Genomic DNA, 19,858 nt, shown 5'->3' with positions numbered 1-19,858 from the left:
GTTACAAAGTTACATCTAACATCGTAACCTGTATGCTAATGCTAACTTCCAGACACGACTGTCCCTGTCAGGAATGGAATCGTGCATCAGCCACAATGTGCTTCCTTTTTAGATTCTTGTGCATTCCCGCCAAGCTGTCATGAAAGGCATGTTTGCATCGCATTAAGTATTTGGGGGGAAATGCGCCCTAACTTTCGGACTCCGTTGCAATCACCGGTTAGCCATGACACTGCCACAATGTTTCTGTTTACATCACCGATGACTCGGATTACCACTGCTACGCATGTGCATCACAGACAGTCCAGCAGGAGCATCTGGAGATTAGGCAGTTTCATGAGAAAAACAATGTGTCAAAATAAAGAAATGACAATGTTGACTATTAAATTCGTTGTCAACATAGTCATGACTAGTAGACTAATAGTACACTGTAAAATCCAATAGCTGCCTTGACTTGCAAACATGAGTTAACTTTACTTGGTTATCAAAAATATGCCTTTATGACACACATTTATTAAAAAACAATCACTTGCATGCGTAAAAATGCAAAGTACTTAGTGTTTAGAGTAAAGATTACTTCTTTTATAGTTTAGATCACTTGCAACATTAAATGGATGGCCATGTTTTCACCACCAAGTTCATTTGAGATATTTTTGGATCGGGAAAATGAAAAGAGTTGTCATTTTCTATTTCATCAATAAATTTGGGAAAAATTAGGAAATAAGTGACTCCATGAATAACGCCTCTTGTTAATGAGGAAAATGGCCGCGCCCCCTACCGTTCTATCCTTGTTCGGTCGGAGTCACTGGAGGGACCGATTACAAACTCGCCATTGGGGATCATTGTACTTTCATTGCTTATAACGCACCAAAATGTATGCGGACATCCCTACTAATGCCCACTTCACATCAAAAGGATTAACCTCTCCGTGGCTGATTTATATGATAATGAGGAAATGTGGAAGCGAGCAGAGCTACATAGATTTATGCTGGGACGAGCGCACACTGCTCTTTGCTATAAAAAAAATAAAAAATAAAAAAAAGACAACAACAACAAAAATGCTTCTTTGTTGATCACGGTAAGGACGGGCAAGGCATTAAATACCAGTCAGGATATTTACAGAGACTGAAGTGGGAATGAGTAGACGTTAGGGTTGCCAACTGTCCCGTATTTTGGGCTAATTTGGTTTGTCCCATACGGGACCTTAAATGTCCCGTATATTGACTATCAACTCTTGCTAATACTACAGAAAACTAGGGGTGGGCGGATCGTGGACTTTTTTTTTTTTTTACAACAACAGAAAAGAACAGTGACAAGTGTGATTTATGTAATAAAGTGCTCCGCTACTGTGATAACACTACAAATTTACACAAACATGAAAAAAGATCACCCTACAGAGAGCAAGCGAAGTTGAGGGAGGAGGTAAAGGGGGGAGATCCCCAAGCCAGGACACCCCCGCGGGCACAGAGACAACGTACTCTGGCAGAGGCTTTTCAGCCAAACAACATCAACAATAGTTGTTGTAGTAGAAGCATTTTATTTTTTATAGTGTTAAAGGTTTTTACATTGTATTGTTTACTCCATTTGCACTTTCTGACTTTATTTTCAAAATATTGTGCAATGGAAGGTATTATAGTTGTCAAGTTGACATTGTTATATTTGTATTTTCGTTACATTGCTGCTTTTTTTGGTTTGACTCTCTTGACTTTTGTTCTGAAACAGTTGTAGTGGAAGTATTTTATTTTTTTCTATTGTTAAAGGTTTTTACATTGTATTGTTTACACTATTTGAACTACTGACTTTATTTTCAAAACATTTTGCAATGAGATGTATTTTAGGATATATATATATCCATCCATCCATCCATTATCTGTACCGCTTCTCCTCACAAGGGTCGCGAGGCGTGCTGGAGCCTATCCCAGCTGTCTTTGGGCAGTAGGCGGGGGACACCCTGAACTGGTTGCCTGCCAATCGCAGGGCACACAGAGACAAACATCCGCACTCACAATCACACCTATATTGAAGTTTGCTGACGGAAGCCCGTTTAAAATTAGACCTGTGGGCGGAACTATTTTTCCCCCTCCGAAAAAAGGCAAATGACGGCCGATGGAAGTTTACCCACGCTGCAGACGCATGCATAACGAATAATGGACGCCAGCACATGGCTGAGTTATTGAGTTGATAGTTGTTTCTGAAGTACATAGCATGCTATGACTTGGGGCGTGAGAGAGAAACATGTCCCCATGTGTGCTCATCCCAATGTTGGGAAATTTCTAAAAAATGTATGATGATTGATGAATTAGGCCATGAAAAGCACTGACTAAATTCTTCTTGTGTAGTGCATATAAGAAGTAATTTGTTATCTGATCTATGATAGACTGCGATTAAAAATTGACATCAATGCATTTTCTAGTGTGGTAACTACAAACCCTGCCAATGAAGATTTTAACATCGGACAATTTGTTCCTGTCCATTTTTCCTTCTTGATTCATTTTTATATTGCAGTTCTCGTCATACTACAACTGACTGACAGATGTCATTGTCCCACCAGCCAAAGATGCTGTGGTTCTCTCTGCCCTCTTGAAGCCTCTCAATTGGTCCACGCAGCGGAGGAGGAGAGGGGAGAGTAGAGTAGGGGAAGGGAGGGGGAGGCTATACAGGACTGAGGGGAACGCCGACCCACGAACTCACGCTGATGGAGTTCCGTGTTTGCACAGGACAACTTTCAACCTGGAAGACATCGCAGTTTGTCGTTTGCACTCTTTTGTGGAATATTCGTATGAAAGGCAAACAACCCCATGAAGTGGATCTAAGCAAAACGATCAGGCCGGCTGAGGTATTAAGTCGCTAAATACAAAGACTGACTTATTCCAACAGAGAATGGCAGAATAATAGAAAATAGGAAGCGCTTAAAGGACATTAAGTGCTGTCTTAAATAAGATGCTCCTCGTCGTGTAAAAACAACGCGCCAGAAGCACAGGGATTCCCTTTGTCCCCACGTGTGGAGGAGGCTCAACCGAGGTAAGCAAGACTCGCTTTGTTTCCGCTTCTGCATGCACTTTTGTTGTTAAAATGCCTTGCTAATTGACTAGCTCAGCCTTCCAAAAATGTAGTCGATGGTGAAAAGTTGCACGCATACATTTTGAAGCGTTTTTTGCGGGGGGGGGGGGGGTATGGAGGGGGTGAGGGGGGGCAAGTTGAACTGCACGCCTACTGCTGTAAATATCTATTTTACTGTCAGTGCGACAGTTTACAGTGCTGTGTCAATATTGCATTACATATTATGCAACGTTGGAAAAATAATGCTAATAATTTTAGTGTGTTTTGGTGAAGGCCATCTTTGCACACAAAAGCACATTCTTGTAAATCTATACGTGGCTTCAGGGGGGCTGTTCATAAATAAACAAAACAATTAAATGTGATTTACAGCTTAGAAACATATTTGGGCGTTTTGACCCTGAAAATGTAAACAAATTATAAGGTATCTTAGAAATTTCAATGTATTTCCTTTAATAATTGTATGGGATGTGATAGAATATAAGAATATAACTTTTGAACAAATGATTTTGAATATTATTTTGGCCCAAAGAAACTATCAAACTCAAGGCCAGGGGGCCAATTTGGGCCTGCCACATCATTTTTAGAAGCCCAATACAGCAAATAAAGTGTGTCTACTTTATTTTTCTTGATAAATGTCATCTGTTTTCTTCATTTTGGCACAAAATATGCCCCAAAGTTGCATTAAAAAAACACACACATTACAAGTATTTTATTTCACCAAATCCCTTAACATAAATTCATAGTTGTATATTTACTCTATTTGGTTGATTTCAGTTGCAATGCAAGGCCATTGTGTGTGTATATATCACCACATGATGTGGTTACTTATATGATTTTCTCAACAGTAAAGGCCCTGGGAGGGAAACTATACCTATGAGTTTGTCAACCTTTCTGTAAGATATAACTGTGATAACTCACCTTGAGTGACCTTTCCATTCATCTCTTCATCTCCTCTATTACTAGCAGTATTAAGAGGAAATGCATCAATTTGTTACCGTCAAGTGTCTGTTATAGGGAGACACTGTGGATACTGTCAGACTCTCAGTTCTTCCTGCTTGTAGCCCTTTGCAATTCCATGGATGTTTGAATACATAAAAGAAGGACAACCCATGGCCTTCTATATATTCAAACTTCCATAATTCAGTGCCCGTTGCACTTAAAAAAATTCTGACAGTTGAGGAGAAAAATTGTGTTAACTTCAAAAAGAGACCAAAACTATGCCGATACTCCAAACGGTTCAAGTAAATATCAAATTTACTTTGGTGCACCTTTCGTTCAGGTAAAACTGCCAGGTGCAATTGCAAAGGGTTCAAGAATATATCAAACTCATGCACTTTTTCCCCCCTTCCATTCCTCAATCATCCATCTGTGTGTTTTCTATAGTGCTTAACCTCGTTCGTGTCGCGGGTGAGTTGGAGTCTAACTCAGCTGACTTTTAGATGTGGTACATGTAGTACTGTTGGTGGATCTTTATAGGTTCTTTCTTTCTTTCTTTCTTTCTTTCTTTCTTTCTTTCTTTCTTTCTTTCTTTCTTTTCTTCTTTTTTTCTTTCTCTTTCTTTCTTTCTTTCTTTCTTTCTTTCTTTCTTTCTTTCTTTCTTTATTTCTTTCTCGGTTTTTCTTTCTCGGTTTTCACCACAGATCAAACTAGAGTTGATATGGTATGCACATTTTTTTATGAGGTTTTTTTTTTTGTATTGTGGAAACCAAGACAGTGTAAATGTCTTCCGATTTGTTTTAATAAAGAGGAAGTCAACCGAAACACATTTTTTTCAAGAATGTGTTCTCTGCAAGCCCAATACACCCAATATAATACCGATATAGACACACAACAAGAACAGTTTCACAACTGATGCAGTAAACTGGAGAAGTATTTGTAATTTTTTGCCCAGGATAAAGAATGTAGGCCACTAAGTTTTGTTACATTGTTTTTCTACATGTGCATCGTTTGTTTTCAAATATCTGTTGCATAAAGGATTTTAACACCACCATTATGAACATGCACGGCGCTACACTCAGAGCATGCAGTGGTTCACTCCCACCGTTCGGAAACTTAAGAGCGTTGCTCAAACTGGTCATTTGGTTATTCAGTAGAGCTGGGCTGTCCGTCCCTGCGTTCCGGGCGGATGCTGATTTTTGGGACGGAGGACGGGGGAAGACAAGTTTTAAAAAAGGGTTGGACTAAGCATGGTCGGAGGTGGATTTTAGTCCGGCCCACTAATCGTCCCTCATGCGTGTGACGTGGTCACAAAGCGGCCAAAGTTCATCTCAACCGACTCGGCGAAATGGGCAAATGACAAAAATTGAGTCCAAACACTTCAAACACGCCACTAGTTATCCAACTGCGCTGGAGATTTTTCAACAGGAGGAATAGCGTGAATTCTACTAGTACGACAAGTGATGAGAGCCAGCGTCAGAGCCAGCACACCGGCGAGTGACGTCAGCATGTAGCTTGACTGTCCGCTGCTGCAGGAGTATGTACCTTAAGTTGTGCTCAAGCTAATGCAAATAAATATTCAGTCACTGCATGTTCTCTTCTACGGAGCCGACTTCATTAATTGCCTGCACAACGCTTTTAATGTGCTTACTAGTAGTCACATTGCACATGCAAATTCTGCCCTCTAGTGGTTCAACACATGTAATACCATGGATAATGCCACAGGAGTCAGCCATTTCACCTCACTGACAGAAACACGACCAGCCTGTCTTGTGTGTGTAATCCGGGATAGTTTTGTTAACTAACTGTTCACATTTAGTACCTTATCCCTTTGCTTGCGAAGTATGTTCTTATGTGGGACATCTTTAGACCGTAAAAATCTCTACCAGCGTATATTCAAACGACCCGGAAGTGGAAGTCTCTTAAAATAACCTTGTGTTATTTTGCAATAATTATTTTATAAATAATGACAACATCTTGCATTAAAACACAAAAGTTTTGCAATAAAATGCAATAGCATTGCGTTATTTCTCAATCTTAAATATTCTCTTGATGTCCCCAGTTTTGCTCCAGTCGGCATCATCATCATCATCATCATCATCTTCATCACATCACAAAGGGCTTGTGTTGCAGCTGAATGCTATCTTAGTTAAACAATTGTAAACTATTCAATCAATTCATGATACTCCCTGCCAGTAAGTGGATGTGTACAGGAAATTAGCCAGCTAATGATCTTTAAATGTTTATAAGTGCACAGATTTTTTTTTTCTTCTTCCTTTGCGGCGGCAGTGGGGTGTTTTAATTCCCCATTAAAAATGAGCATTCAAGCAACAAGTTTTTTCCACATGAGACTGTAGGGTGAAACTTGCAGCTGTCTATTAATTAATGTGAACTGGATGGGTGGCAACAATGGGGAAACGCCATAATTGTATTTTGAGGGCAATGGTTTGCAGTAATGTATAGTGTTAAAAAAAAAAAATCTATGAAGTCGTTCATTTTTGGAATGATGAACTTACCGGTATTTTTTTTTTAATATGAACTACAAACTGAACAAGTTCATTACCCTGAACTAAACTATGAACGAGCTTGTGTAGAAAATAAACTTTCCCAACACTACAGACTGTAGTGGTTCACATTCCACGTGAACAGGCCAATCTGTCGAACAGTCAGAATAAGTTTACCACCAGAGAGTCTAGCCATCCATAATTGAACACTCTAAATTGTCCCAAGGTTTGACTGAGTCAGGGGCGGAGCCAGAATGGGTGGCTAAGGGTGGGCCTGGAAAAATCAGCGTGGCCCTGAATATTTCTCTCACTGAGCACAATCCTCCTGTCCCGACACATCATATATTCAAATAAAATGACAAACTGAACAATGTGAAGTTCAGATCTTCCTTAGACAACCACAATTATGCCATTCTTAATATTCAATAAAAAAAATTAAAAAAACACACACAAGGATACACAAATTAGAAAATAATTTAACCTCTTAAGGCTTAGTGGCCACATACGTGGACAGTACTTTCTAGCTCTTGTGTCCCCAAGCCGGTGCACTGTGGAACTGTGAGTGTTTTGGACACATATGTGGGCACTTACACTGCCATCTTGTGGTCTCAGAAGAGTATTACATATTACAGTCAAAATACAGTATACAAAATACAATACAAAAAAATTAAAAGATGATGCTTAGTTTTTATTCTAATTAGGTTCCAATAAGGCCAAATAGCAAAAAGAAATAAAAAATGCATGTTAAAAAACAGTTTGGCCCTTAGGAGGTTAATAATAATTTACAAAAAATGTAAAATTATATATTGCATGAATTTCACTGAGTGGGCAGTGTGTCAATGTGGGTGGGTGTCCACACGCAGGCCCACCCATGGCTCCGCCCTTGGACTGAGTGCAAATGTTTCTTCGTCTATTGTGTGCCCTGCGATTGGCTGGCAACCACTTCAGGGTGTACCCGGGCCTACTGCCTGAAATCATCTGAGCACGCCCGCGACCCTCATCAGGATAAGCGATTCAGATAATGAATGGATGGATAATAATGGAAAATGAATTGACATGGATTATGGATCTAAATTTGAATGACCTTAATGTCGTAGAATTCATACTGTCATCATGTGAGCCATAATGTTTTTACCATTCAATCTGAGATTTCAGTTCTATGCTAAATGCCTTCATCAGGCTGGGATTTTATTATTCACTGATACATTTTGTGACAGATATGTTATAACTGGTTGCTTACGTGATGTATCAGTTGCTCTGCAGTTGCTATGGTCCTTGTATGCTTTGTCCTTTATGATGTCATATAGGTTTGAAGTCTTACAGTTTCAATCTTTGAGTTACACACTGACACATTGTCAGTACGTCAAACCTTCTTGGAGTGAGGATGCACTCTCTTCCCGTCCTGAGCTCTGTTGTTACTTTGTATTTTTCTTGATATAAAGACTTTTTATTCTTCAACTTCCGTGTCATATCTGCGAATAGGTCCTAATCCCGATCTACACATGACAGAACGTAGTGACCAGTCATGGACCCAGCAGACTCAGACACAATCCCTCAAGCCAAAGACATTACCAGCTGCTCCTAAACATCCCTCCACCTCAAATCAGATAGTGATTGTCTCACCGGGTGCTGTTTTGCCTTTTCACTGGGAACCTCTCGTGTCGCTTCTTCATGATGGGTCGCTCAAACTGTCGCAAGTCACGGTCTGCCTCAAACCGCCCTCAGCCTGCTGACCACCCCCAAACCCTTCATGTCAGCTCTGTCTTTTCTTCCATGTCTCTCTCATCTTTGCCACCCACTTGTCCTAATTTTGTACAGTCCCTTTCTAGTTTAACAGCCAATGTTTTGTTTTTAGACTCAGATTTTTTTGACTGTGAAGATGGCGATGATTTGGTTAATCTCCTTTCTGATTCTGATCCGGACATTGATTTTGGGCTTCCTGCTTTTTCAAGCCCTCCTCAGTTTTTGTACGATGATGATCCCTTAGTTTCCGATTCAGATTTTGACACTGATTTTGGTTTTCCGAGTCCCTCCCCAAGTCACTATTTAAGCCCTGATGATGATTCCTTAGTGTCCACTCCAGAACACTTTCCATCAGACCCCAGCTTGTGCGCCCGGTTGGTCATTTACACGGGACCCCCACGGGGTGGCCAACATAGACGAGTAGAGGTTCTGGTTCCTCCCCAGCTTTGTCCAAGTCACATCATTACAAACCTTTACCCAAGCCACTACATTCCTCACCTTTTTAGACACCTCGTTCACTGCGTACTTCTTCACCTAGTCCCGTTCATCCCGTTTCTTCTAGTTTGTATTCCTCACTATCTGTACTCCCAATCCCTCGTGTCTCGTGTGGGTCCCAACCTCTATGGTGGCAGGCTGATGAGGCAGGGCCCCTTCCCGGCGCCTCAGCAAATGCGGGTCCCGTCCCCATGCCTCAGCAGTGCCAGAATCCCTTCCCGGCACCTCGACAACTACAGGCTCCCATGCCAGCTCCTCTGCACCCGGGGCCTCAGCAGTGCCATGCCCTCTTCCTGGCACCTCTGCAACTACAGGCTCTCATGCCGGCTCCTATGCAGTGCCAAGCCCTCTTCCCGGCACCTCGGTAACTACAAGCTCTCATGCCAGCTCCTCTGCAGTGCCAAGCCCTCTTCCCGGCACCTCGGTAACTACAGGCTCCCATGCCGGTTCCTCTGCAGTGTCAGGCCCTCTTCCCGGCACCTCAGCAAATGCAGGCCCCTATCCTAGTTCTTCAGCACCACTAGACTCTGACAATGTTACGGCGAGCGCAACTTCTGCGGCTGCCCCAAGGTTTGACTGAGTCAGGGGCGGACAGCGCAAGGCCTTCGGCTGCTCTCTGATTCTGCTCTGGCAGTGCAAGGCCTTCGGCTGCCCTCTGACTCGGCTTCGGCACTGCAAGCTCTGCAGCTGCCCTTGGATTCTGCTACGATGGTGCAAGGCCTTCGACTGCCCTCTAATTCTGCTCCGGCGGTGCAAGGCCTTCGGCTACCGTCTGACTTGGCTTCGGCAGCGCAACCTCTGCCGCTGCTCTTGGATTCTGCTACGACGGCTCCGGCAGCGCAACCTCTGCGGCTACCCTTGGATTCTGCTACGACGACTCCGGCAGCGCAACCTCTGCGGCTGCCCTTGGATTCTGCTACGACGGCTCCAGCAGCGCAACCTCTGTGGCTGCCCTTGGATTCTGCTACAACGGCACAAGACCTTCGGCTGCCCTCTGACTTGGCTCTGGTGGCGCAACCTCTGCGGCTACTCTTGAATTCTGCTACATCGGCACAAGGCCTGAGGCTGGCTTCATCCCCTGTGTGGCCCCCTGGACGCCCACAGGACTGGCCCCGCCAAGACCCTCTCGTCTGGCCCCTGGGTCGCCCACCAGACTTATCCAGCCAAGACCTTCTCGTCTGGCCTCTTGGACGCCCACCGGACTGGCCCCACCAAGAACCTCTCGTCTGGCCTTCAGGAGGGCCACTAGATTGTCCTTGCTATGACCCTCTCGTCTGGCCTCCGGGTCGCCCACCAGATTGTTCCTGTCAAGACCCTCTCGTCTGGCTTCCTGGACGCCCACCAGACTGGCCCCGCCAAGAACCTTGTGCCTGGCCTTCGGGAGGGCCACTAGATTGTCCCCGCCGCGACCCTCTTGTCTGGCCTCCGGGTCGGCCACCGGACCGCTGGTGCCAAGACCCTCTACTCTGGCCTTCTGGACGCCCACCGGACTGGTTCCGCCGGGGAACCTCTTGTCTGGCCTTCTCCGATCTGTTCTTGATTTTGGTTTTGATTTAGACTTTAGTTTCCATCCATCCATCCATTATCTGTACCGCTTCTCCTCACAAGGGTCGCGGGGCGTGCTGGAGCCTATCCCAGCTGTCTTTGGGCAGTAGGCGGGGGACACCCTGAACTGGTTGCCAGCCAATCGCAGGGCACACAGAGACAAACATCCGCACTCACAATCACACCTAGGGGCAATTTAGAGTATCCAATCAACTTACCATGCATGTTTTTGGAATGTGGAGGAAACCGGAGTGCCCGGAGAAAACCCACGCAGGCACGGGGAGAACATGCAAACTCCACACAGGGAGGCCGGAGCCGGGATCGAACCCACAACCTCTGAACTGTGAGGCGGACGTGCTAACCAGTCGACCACCGTGCCGCCGACTTTAGTTTCATGTTTTCTAATTGTTTTTCTTTTTTTTGTTTGTTTGTTTTCTTTTATTTTCTTTGTGACCTTGTCTCTGTTGTTGTTTTAGATTTAGCAGCAGGTGGTGCCCCTTGAGGGGGGAGGGGTACTGTTATAACTGTTTGTTTACGTGATGTATCAGTTGCTCTGCAGTTGCTATGGTCCTTTTATGCTTTGTACTCTATGATGCCATATAGGCTTGAAGTCATACAGTTTAAATCTCTGTGTAACACACTGACACGTTGTCAGTACGTCAAACCTTCTTGGAGTGAGGATGCACTTTCTTCCTGTCCTGATTGCTGTTGTTACTTTGTATTTTTCTTGATAAAGACTTTTTACTCTTCAACTTCGGTGGCATCTGCGAATGGGTCCAAATACCGATCCACACATGACAAGATAGGCTTAAAGCATTGTACAATTTTGTGTGTATGCGTGCGGGGGTGTGTGTACAGGTGTATGTATTTCAGTGTGTGTGGGGGTGTGTGTGGGTGTGTGTGTGTCAGAGTTATTGTAGATTTGGAATATTCATTGTAGTTTTTATTTCAGTTTATTTTTTTAATGTAGTTAGTTTTAGTTTTCAGGGCATCTTTGTCATTTTATTATATTTGTGTTAGGTTTTTTTGCAAAAACGTTAGTTTTAGTTTAGTTTTAGTTCGCTTTTATATTAGTTTTTGTTTTTAGGTATTACTTGTATGAAACTTAAGAAAAAACACACCATGGTAATTGTTTTGAAAAAAATTGGGCAGAATTTTCGCACGTCCTGAAAAATTACATTTTAGGAAAAGAAAACGTGATCTTGCTTGAGTTCCCAAACGCTGCTTCGTTCATTTTGGTATTATTCCTTATATTGCCACAGTATCATATATTGTTGTACACTCACATCAACACAGTACCAATCCCCAAATTATGTAAAACTGCAAATTTAATATGCATTTAATATGACATATGACAAAATGCCTTAATATTTAACGAAAACAAATGCTCGTGTGTTACATTATCTTTCCTAGCGCCTTTTTCAGAGGTCTTAGAGCCATGAGTGATGAATTAAATAAAACAATTATCTGAATGACCTCGTTTATTAGGCAGACTGCAACGAAGCATTACAGCGATCAATTTTAACAACTCCAATGTATCTAACGTTACTATTTTCACCTCTTATCGTCTAAAAAGACTTCCAGACTTTTAGCGTAGGCGACATTTGGAGCATTCATGAGTGTTAATAGATTTGTTCCCAAGCGAGTTTCACCACTTAAATTGGTAAATATTGCATAACAATAACAATGTTGGGGCATACCAATAGTAAAAATATTAAATAACCAAACCATATTCGGACACAGGGTTTCTGCCCAACTATTTATTGTGAATAGTTACATTTGCATTCAACAATGATTGAATAAGGTGTTCACGTGGATGGCACTGGAAAATTTTGTGTTTCCACTTGGATGGCACTGGAAAATTTTGTGTTTCCACAGACGCAACAAGTGTCCACCTTCATATTCATCTAACTGTCACTGCAGAATTGTGACTGGGCTTTTTAAGTGGACTTGAACTTTTCCGATCGATTGAACAATTGCTTGGTCATGCCTAAAGCTCTGCAGGCTAAGTGGAATTGACATTTAATGAAGAGACAGATGTGTGCACATGCATTCATTTTTGACAGAATTGTGGCTATGAATGCAGACTGAGTGGTCACCGGGGAACTGTAATTGGATCACTGATAGTCAGGGCACATTTTATCGTAATTCAGGGCACATTTTATCGTAAATGGGTGACTGTTTTTTGTTTTAGAAGGGGAATTAAATTGTATCTGTGTGTCACATTTCATCATTATATACAGTATTTTGTAATACTTGGCATGCATTCAGCATCTGATAGAATAAAATCATCCAGATGTTCCTTCTGAACTGCAGGTATTTTATTTTTAAGTCTGGAAGTGTGTGGGTGCGTGTGTGAGAGAGAGAAGAGAGAGAATGTCACACTGTGACATTTTACTTAGATGTTTAGTTAACTTTCACAGTTTTTGCTTTTGATGATTTTGAACTCTATGTTGACACATTCCATTTGAATTTACAGAACCGGGTTTGTCGTTTTCTTCTAAATGATTTTTTTTTTTTTTTTTTTTTTTTTTTTTTTTAGACCAATGCCATTTGCAGCAGTGTTGTTTACTTCGCTGTCTTGTGTTGTTTTTGCATACTTAACATTATGATTTGGATTCATTTTGGCCTCACCTGCCATCTCCAATCCCTCCCTTCCAGCTGTATGCCTGAAAGGTTCTACCTTAAGACCCATTGTCCTTTTGATCATGCTTGGTTGAGTTGTGGTCAATTTCCCTTTACCTTCTAGTTTTTTGGTGTAGCATGTTTATTCCAGCGTGCTTGCTTATTATTATTCCATCAGAAAAAATTCAATGCAATTCGGCATGCTCATGACTGTGATTTGTGATGAGCTCAACACGTATCAGCACGTTGATCTAACACAGGGGTATCAAAGTCAAATGGACGGAGGGCCAAATAAAAAATTTCGCAACAAGCCGAGGGCCGGACTGACAGAATGTTAATTTCTGAAATTTTCTAAAATGTCCAGGTTGGATTGGGTCCTTCGCGCCTGCTGATGATGTCACGCTTTATATTTCTGTAATATATTTCTTTAACCCTGTTTGTCACCCCCCTGGCTGTTGTGTTTTTATCTTCGTAGTTACTAAATAAAAAATGAAATAAAGTACATTACTGCTAATTTTGCGAGGCAGCTTGTACATCACTTCCGTTTGCGTTCCTCCCGCCAAACCGGAAACAATTTTCTGGTTGACTCGGGCTGCAAGATTGTATGAATTGTACATAATGTGAAGTAAAACGGAGAGGATCATATGATTGGTATGATGTCTCCATCTAACTATTTTAGAGTGGCAAGGTATGAATGTGGGTGCTCCTGGCAGAAAACACAGCCCATATTACACTTGACACGTCTATTTATTGTGGTCTATAACAACACAGACAAAGAATAACCTAGCAACATCATCCAATGCATATCCATTAGTTAACAATATGCCTAAACATTACAATTCACTGTATTAAGAAATTAAACAACCAAACAATACATACAATACACATTCACACGTTTCATCACTAGAATAGTAAGCATACTAACCGAAATAACTAACTTGTGTTCATCAACGTGACATCACTCACGAGAACATATCTAGGCTATTATTACAGCAGTTACCTGACACGAACCTAAATTATTAAACTCACCTTTTAACATTTACACACAACATACGTCGTGAAACACGGGAAGTCTGCAACTACTGAGTTTGCTGGCACGGACAAATTACTAACTATGTCAAAGAACGAAAAAGAAAAGAAACCACGTCACTCGCTATCAACACTTAGCACTCGAGGAGCGTTCAATGCCTGCTCACAGTGTGGGACATCTCAGTACTACATCGAAACTCAATGAATTTATCAAATGCCAACAATTACTAATAATAAAACTTGAGATTTCTAACATGAAGTATTTCTCAATAAAGTGTGTTTTACTCCAAACTCTTTTCACCACAATCCGATTTTGAAAGCCACAAAAAGTGACGTGAAGTCTTCAAGGCGAAGTATCGGTAATGTTTGTTATAACAACAGCCATGGGGTGGCAAACATTGATGCAAAGAACTATCTTACAGAAATAGTGTAACGAATTGGGTTATCTGTGTTGTGGTCGAATTTGTGTCTTGCCAAGTTGTTTTGTTTCCGAGGTTAATGAATGCATCGTGCGGCTCGCTGGATGGGAGGGCATGCGAGCGAGAGTAGCGGAGGACAAACAGGAGAGCCGTTGCTCTTTTTTGACCGAACGGTTGTCATACTGTATTGGCGTCGGCTGCGGCCCTTATTAGCCGGTTGGACTAATAAAAACATGATAATTCAACTACGTCTGACGGCGTGTTCTTTGAAGTCGATAAAATATATTCTAAAGCGTGACATCTTTGGCAGGCGCGAAAGACCCGATCAGATCTGCTACTCACAGCGGCTTGCTGCGGGCCGGATCTAATAATAAAACAGTATCATCCCAGGGGCCGTAGAAAACCTTCTCTTTGCCTTGACTTTGACATATGTGTTGTAGGTCATCTATTTCTTTGTGAATGCTGTTATTATGTAAATAAAACCTGAATTTTGTGATTTTTTTTTTTTTAATATCCCTTTTTTTATTGTGAGCATTGTGAGCTTTTTATATATCGCCAAACCCCCTACAATATCGTGATAATTATCGTATCGTAAGGTTCATTTCGCAATATTTTCGTACCGTGACATTTGGATATTGTGACATCCCTACTAAGGTTGGGTTATGCCCGACGCATGCCTTTTTTTTACTCTGTGTGGCTAGCTCGTACTGTTTGTAGACATTCTCCCAGACTATAGGTGGCAGTGAAGAGCATGTACGGCATACGAACAGCACTTCACCACAAAAGAAGTAGAAAACAATTTTATTTTATTTTTTTAATTCAGTAAATGATTGAAAACAAGAGTTTGGGGTGAGCAGGCTACATGCATTTAACAGATAAATGAAAACAAAGAATCAAGAAGTAGAAAACACTTGTTTACAACAGCTTTTGCTCATCCGCTGTGTTTTTCTGGACTGACCGTCGGCATAGGTGACACATTTTTGTAGGTGCACAGTGAGGAAAATGTGGGCAATACAAACACCGCGCGGAGAGGAATGGTTGCTGAAATAATGTAATTTTGCACTGTGGTAGCCATGTGAACCTCGCGGATGCATCAGGCATAAGCCAAGCTGTACAGAAAAGAGGTTCAAAGCAGAGTCGTTTCACCTTGTGATGCCTCCTGGATGCCTACCTGGTGAGGTGATCATGTCCAACTGGTAGAAGTCCTCAGGGATGACCCCGGACATAGTTGAGGGAATCGGGGAGGTGCCTGGAGACAGGGAGGGCTGGGCATCCTGGTCCTGGATAAGCAAAGAGAAAATATTTGAAACATGCTCTCAAGATAAATAGCAGAGCTGGGCACTTGACCCTTTTTTGCCGGTCCGGCCGCGACCCCCCACCCTTGACCTCGGTACAATTCCGGCCTCGACCCCCCGCCCATATTCATAAAAAATTATCACCCCCCCCCCTCCCAAAAAAAAAAACGAAAAAAAAAAACCGTGCATGACGCCGCCGCGGGAGGGATGCTAACGGAAGAGGTTTATTTAAAGATCATTAGCTGTCTAATTTACTATTCAAACCCGCTGTGGACACGTTTCAAACATGCTTCAAATGCACCACTAGTACTTACAGAGCTGCGTGTGCTAACTTCCATTGCGAGCCCCGGGGCTCGTTTTGTCGTATTGTATAATTATTTGGGTCCAACAGACGACAAAAAGTCTGCAAGCATTCAACAAGTTACTTATTTAATTTCCACACTTCCCCTCCTTCACACTTCCCGGCCTTCAAAATAAAAGCATTACAGCAAACCACTACACAGCAGATTTGCTACGGCGTATTTCCGGAGCGAGAGAGAGAGGTGAATTAGAGCGAGGTTCGTTAATTTCAATGAGAAAGTCCTGCTGTGTTGCTTGTAGTAGGGAAAACGCCAGAAGATGTGCATGAACTCCACCTTGATGTGCCAGCGTCATCCTTGAGTGCAGCTTGACTATACTTGTATACTATACAACACAAGTTGTTTTGAAACAGTTGTGTTCCAAGTCGGGGGGGCGTCGCTTAAAAAAGACAGCGACAACAATGGATATCGTTCCTGCGCCAACCATGACTAGACTGAGATAACTAGAACTAGTTTAATTTTATTGCGAAAACGATCTGGAAGGTGGCGGCTAAGGGGGAACGTGGGTGAGTAGCTTCTTTACACACACATATGTGACATAACACCCACGCCACTGCCAAACTAGTTTGTTTTGCAGCAGCAACGAGCTGCGTGGTGCATCCTCTCATCCGTGTGGGAAACTGTACGTCATCGCAACATGTGACAAAACGGACCGATCAGAGCAGCAACAATTCCTGATGTGTGTGTGGCATGTGTTGCAGACCTGTCCCAAACAGCACAATGCGTCGGTCATGTGAATCAATGCGACAGTTGTTGCTCGCGCCGACGCAGGAGTAGAAAGAAGCCTAAAAAGAAGCCTTTCACCTAAAGTAGATTGAGATTAAATTTGGCCACCTCGCGACCACGTCACAAGCATGAGGGCCGATTAGTGGGCCGGACTAAAATCCTCTTCCGGCCATGCTTAGTCCAGCCCTTTTTAAAAATTTGTCAGCCCCCACCCCTTGCCCAAAAATGGGCATTCGGCCAGGCCGGAGGGTCAGACCGGTTCGGTCCCAGGACGGATTGCCCAGCTCTGATAAATAGTATTTATTTATTTACTTAGTTAGTTGTTTTTGGTTGCTTTTGCTTCATGCATTGGTTTTTGTTTACCTATTAATGTGGTTGTGAGAGACCATAAAAGCAAATTTGCAACTCTTGTTATGGAGAAGTGTGTATGTAAATCGAGCAGCAGGCATCTTGTCCTATTTGAATGGCATGGATTAAGAAGCAACAGCAGTCTGTTGATTGTTTCAAATGTAGGTTCATCACATGCACTTAATCCTTCGCTAACTATGCAGGCTGCGTGTGAAAATGGCATGCAGAAGTGCTTATCTTCGGAAAGGGTGTGCATGTTGACGAAGGGACAAATGTGCTCGGCTTTGCCTTGTCATATGTCACTCAGTGTGTGTGTGCGTGCGCGTGTGTGTGTTTGTGTCACATGAAAACACACACTTCAATCAATATGAATGTACATTTGTACAACTAACAAAATGCATGACATAAAATAAAACAATGCAAACACAGTCGTAGATAAATTGACATGTCAAATCCATCCATCCATTTTTTTTCTACCACTTATTTTTATTGGGGTCCTGCTAAACATTTGCGTATGTGCCAATTATTAGAATCTACCAGTGATATTACTGTTAACTAACTGTAGTCTGTACTAACACTACAGCTCTGCTTACCCTTTGACTTTGCCAAGTCAAGTCATTGGCAGAGAAACTCATTGTGGGGGCAGTATTATGTAAATTAGCCCAACAGTTAGTGCCCCCCAATATTCTGAACAGCTTGCTCACGTAGACATTATATATTTAGCTCACAAAAGATTTAGGCCTACTTGGTTTTCAAATTTCATACCCAGTGGGTGGACAGGTACACGAAAGACCCAGCTATCTGTATACAAGCTATCAGAAGTACCCTTTTAGAAACATTCTTATTCCACAGGTTTAAGGATTCTTCTCTCAAGTGCATGCTTAACTGATGTGCTGTCTTTTATCTGACTGTCCTCTGTCACTTATACTTTCAGGTGAATGAAAAAGGTATGTCTCTGCAAGTTGTCAATTTGTCCCTGCAAAGACAAAATAGTTCAAACAAAATAGAAAACAAATTCCTCATATAATCTCATTGGACTAAGACTCCTGAAAATGTGTGAACTGTGAATTGGATTGTGTATGAGAAGGGAGGCTGCTGTCTGAAAAAGAAAAAGGCTCCCTTGGTGAGAAGAAAATTAAATCCACATATATTGTATAGTTATAACATGTATGACATTCAAGTTAGCTGTTCTGAAGTATATCTTCAAGTAACGTTGTTTCTTAACAATGTGGGTCAGAGGTGAGTGAAATGCGTGCTGTAATGATGATGTAGTCACCCTTCAGGTAAGATAACTCCCCTCAGTGAGGCTGGGAGACAAACGGAAAACACAGCAATGTACTGTATATTGTTTGGAACTTGTCCATTCTGCTTTTTTACTACGTGGGCGGCTTGCAGATGCTATAGGATGATGATTGCCTATATTTGTAGAAGTCACTGTGTGTGTTATGAATGTGTCATAGTCAGCAACACCCAGCGTGAATCAACGCTTCAAATGTAAAATGTTGTTATTGTTTAGTTGTACCACCGTATGTCCTGTCCAGTTATATATAACCCTCATCTAAAGTTGACCTTGTTAAATGCCATCTGCATGTCAGCATTAATCTGTTGAGAAGTTCATATAAATGCTTTATTGGTATAAGGCACTCATTGAAATACGCTGATTATTAAAATCAACTTAGTAAAATGATTGGAGTTCTTGCTGTACATCTATGTTTTAGTGCAATTGTGCAGTCCTGCACCTGAGCTTATATCGTGGAATACTCAACATTCCCAAATACTGTTAGTCTAGTTTATTTTTATCCAATGCTGTTCCTTATATTTCACTGCAGCACTGCAGCACTGTCACTTAGAGTATTTTCCTCTGTACCATGTACAGGCTAAAATGAGTGCTTCTTCATACTTTATATGTAGTTGTATGTTGGTGTGTATATACATGTGTATATACACATAGTTACTGCATATATTTCCATAGGTTTGATTCGGAATGTTTGCCATTAATGTTATACATTAATGGCTACATTATGCCGCCGTCTGTGTGACCTATATCTTTGCTGCTGTAACACTGAAAATTTCCCCATGTGGGATCAATAAAGACCTTCTTATCTTATCTTATCTTATCTTTTACTTATCTTATCGTATCTTATCTTACTTCAGATCATAACATTCCCTCAAAAGTAGGCAGCTATTAAAAAGTATTTTGACTGGTTCTGTACATCCATATACCAATACATGTTAGTTTTATTTTCCGTTGTCATCGTTAGTCTTAAAATGTTGATCCATGCCACAGAATGGGCTTCATATTGTAAATGGTGCATCTATTAGTGAAGACTTTAGCTGTTGTATCCTGAAATTTTACCCCATGGGCTACAGATATTCTTGACTAAGAACACTGAAACAGCAAAGGGTAAGCATTATGCATGAAAGGTTTATCTGTATGGCTAGTGACATTTTCATTTATGGATTACTTCATGCTAAAGGCCCAAGTAGTACACAATGTGATTGATGTGATAAGATTCCCTGCTGTCTAAGGTCAATGTAAAACGTTGTTAAAGGGACGGTGGGGCTGGGTTGGCCATGTTTTCACTAACAAGTTAATTATATATATTTTTTGATCAGGAAAATGGAAAGAGTTGTCATTTTCTATTTTATCAATACATTTGGGAGGAATTAGGAAACAAGTGTCTCCATGAATAACGCCCCTTGTTAATGAGTAGATTGGCCGCGCCCCCTGCTATTATATCCTTGTTCGGTCGGAGTCACTGGAGGAACCGATTACA

At 41.9% G+C, this 19,858-nt stretch overlaps 1 protein-coding gene across 2 annotated transcripts in view; it reads left to right on the top strand.

Moving 5' to 3' along the window:
* The first annotated feature begins 2,671 nt into the window (after positions 1–2,671).
* Positions 2,672–19,858, top strand: part of pde4ba (phosphodiesterase 4B, cAMP-specific a) — a 199,516-nt gene continuing 182,329 nt past the window's right edge. For both annotated transcript variants that reach the window (XM_086046216.1, XM_086046215.1), the window contains exon 1: positions 2,672–3,018. The gene's annotated coding sequence lies outside the window, so the exon portion shown is untranslated. The remainder of the gene's footprint in view (positions 3,019–19,858) is intronic.

The sequence above is a fragment of the Filicampus tigris genome, chromosome 12 (genome assembly GCF_054856515.1).
Source record: "Filicampus tigris isolate MCC_2025a chromosome 12, RoL_Ftig_1.0, whole genome shotgun sequence".
Lineage (NCBI taxonomy): Eukaryota > Metazoa > Chordata > Actinopteri > Syngnathiformes > Syngnathidae > Filicampus > Filicampus tigris.
The sequence above is the reverse complement of the archived record's forward strand: the minus strand, read 5'-3'. Positions and strand labels throughout refer to the sequence as shown.